At 36.6% G+C, this 2,757-nt stretch overlaps 1 pseudogene; it reads left to right on the top strand.

The window, feature by feature from the left end:
• The first annotated feature begins 1,158 nt into the window (after positions 1-1,158).
• On the top strand, positions 1,159-2,388 carry LOC102829958 (annotated as a pseudogene).
• The last annotated feature ends 369 nt before the right edge of the window (positions 2,389-2,757 follow it).

The raw sequence follows: 2,757 nt of genomic DNA on the forward strand, positions 1-2,757 counted from the left end.
ATCGTTTTCCAGAGTTGATCATGTGTTAGATCACAAAGCAAGCCTTCATAAATTTAAAACAAAAAAAATTCCACAGAGCATCTTCTCAGACCACAATGCTATAAAACTAGAAATCAACAATAAGAAGACCAAGGAAATAAAGTTGAATACATGGAACTGAACAACACCCTGCTGAAAAGCAACTGGGTAAAAGAAGAAATTAAACCTGAATTCACAAAGTTCCTAGAAACAAACGGAAATGAAAATACAACATACCAAAATCTTAGGGACATGGCAAAAGCAGTGCTGAGAGGACAATTTATTGTGATAAATGTGCACATCCAAAAAGGAAATAACCAAAATTAACACATTAATGCAGCATCTCCAACAATTGGAAGCACACCAGCAGAGGGAACCTAGAGTCACAAAAAGAAATGAAATAATAAAGATAAGAGCAGAAATAAATGAGATGGAAACCCAAAAAAAACTATAAAAGGAATCAACAGAACAAGAAGTTGGTTCTTTGAAAGGATTAATAAAATTGACAGACCATTGGCAAAACTAACAAAAGAAAAGTGGGAGAGGACAAAAATAACTCATATTGGAAACCACATGGGCAATGTCACAACAGAACCAAACAGAATCAAAAGGATAATAACAGAATACTATGAAGAGTTGTACTCCAACAAATTCAAAAAACTAAAAGAGATGGATATATTTCTATATAAATATGACCTATCTAAACTTATTCAGAATGAAGTAGAAAGCTTGAACAAATCCACAAAAAAGAAGAAATTAATCAAGTCATCAAAAATCTCCTAACCAAAAAAAGTCAAGGCCCAGATGGCTTCACGGGTGAGTTCTACCAACCATTCAGGGAAGAACTGTTACCAATTCTACTCAAATTATTCCAGAATATAGAAGAGGATAGAAAAATCCCTATTACTTTTATGAAGCAAGCATAATCCTCATACCCAAACCAGGGAAGGACATCACTAAAAAAGAAAACTATAGACCAATATCTCTCACGAACATGGACGCAAAAATTCTCAACAAAATCCTAGCCAACAGAACCCAACAGCACATCAAAAAAAATAAATAAATAAAATAATAATAATAATAAATCAGGAGGTGAGCAGACATATGGCCTGGTGGTGGGGACACTTATGTGCTGAAGTGATGCCTCCAAAAAGAAATGACAAATACAAACTTCCTATACCCCTTCCAGAAGGCAAAGTTCTGAATGATACATAAGGGAAACAATGGATGCTGGGGAAGATGATTGGCTCTGGACAATTTGGATTGGTGTATTTAGTATTCCTTACAAATAAACCAGATGAAGATGTAAAACATGTAATTAAGGTGGAATATCAAGAAAATGGTCCATTATTTTCAGAACTTAAATTTTATCAGAGAGCTGCAAAAAAAGACTGGATCCAAAGGTGGATAGCACTCAAGCATCTTGATTATTTAGGAATTCCCCAATTTTATGGATCTGGTCTGACTACATATAATGGAAAAAGTTACAGGTAATGGAAAGACTGGGAATAAATTTACAGAAGATCTCAGACCAGAATGGCACTTTTAAAATATCAACTGTCCTGCAATTATGTGTCCGCATGTTGAATGTACTGGAGTATATACATGAAAATGAAGATATTCATGGCGATATAAAAGCTGCAAATCTACTTTTGGGCTACAAAAATCCAGATCAGCTTTATCTTGCAGATTATGGACTTTCCTACAGATCTTGTCCCAATGGGAACCACAAACAGTATCAGGAAAATCCTAGGGAAAAAAAACAAAAACAAAACATAATGAGACAATGGAGTTTACCAGCTTGGATGCCCACAAGGGAGTAGCCCTGACCAGACAAAGTGACCTTGAAATCCTCGGCTACTGCATGCTATGGTGGTTATGTGGGAAACTGCCCTGGGAATGGAACTTGAAGGACCCTGTGGTTGTCCAGACTGCTAAAACAAATCTGCTGGATGAGCTCCCCGAGTCTGTGCTTAAATAGGCTCCTTCTTGAAGCAGCTGCTGTGAAATAGCTCAGTATTTGGAATGTGCTTATAGTTTAGCATATGATGCAAAGCCAAACTATCAAAATCTCAAGAAAATTCTGAACCCTAGTGGAATACCTTTAGGAACACTGGAATTTCCACTCATGGACTCAGTATAAATGTGCATACTCCAAACAACCAAAATGTTGATTCACGAAGAAAGACTGCAACAAAGCAGTTTAATCAGATGTGAAATAGGCTAACAGAGAAAACTGTTTCTGGCAAGAGAAATAGTGCTGAGGGGTGTGCAACATGGAGGCAAGTGGCCAGGGAGAAGGAGCCTTCATGCCCTTTCCCAGTGTCTAACCAGGAAACTTCTCAGTGGACTCCTGGTGTGGCACTGTAGGATCATCATAGGCTGTGAACAATAAGGAACATATAAAAAGAAGACAAAAATCATGAGGCATATTTGAATGAAGTAAAAAGTTTCCTGCAAAAATCTAACTGCATACAATCCCCACATTCATTTTATGAATAATATCATCATGATTTCAGCAGTGCAGACATATACAACAAATCAAGATCTCCACATTGGTATACGTAGGACATTTCTATTGCTGGAGTGGGACCACAGAGTTAAGACAGTTCTTCCCAGTTTACTTGTAGTGAAGAGACAGAGACAGGTGTGTATTCTTACAGCCTACTCTTACTTTTTCTGTTGATGTTAATATTTCTTACTTTATATTTTCTCTGAAGATATCAAATAAAAAATTTA

Source organism: Chrysochloris asiatica, unplaced genomic scaffold (assembly GCF_000296735.1).
Source record: "Chrysochloris asiatica unplaced genomic scaffold, ChrAsi1.0 scaffold00558, whole genome shotgun sequence".
Classification (NCBI taxonomy): Eukaryota; Metazoa; Chordata; class Mammalia; order Afrosoricida; family Chrysochloridae; genus Chrysochloris; species Chrysochloris asiatica.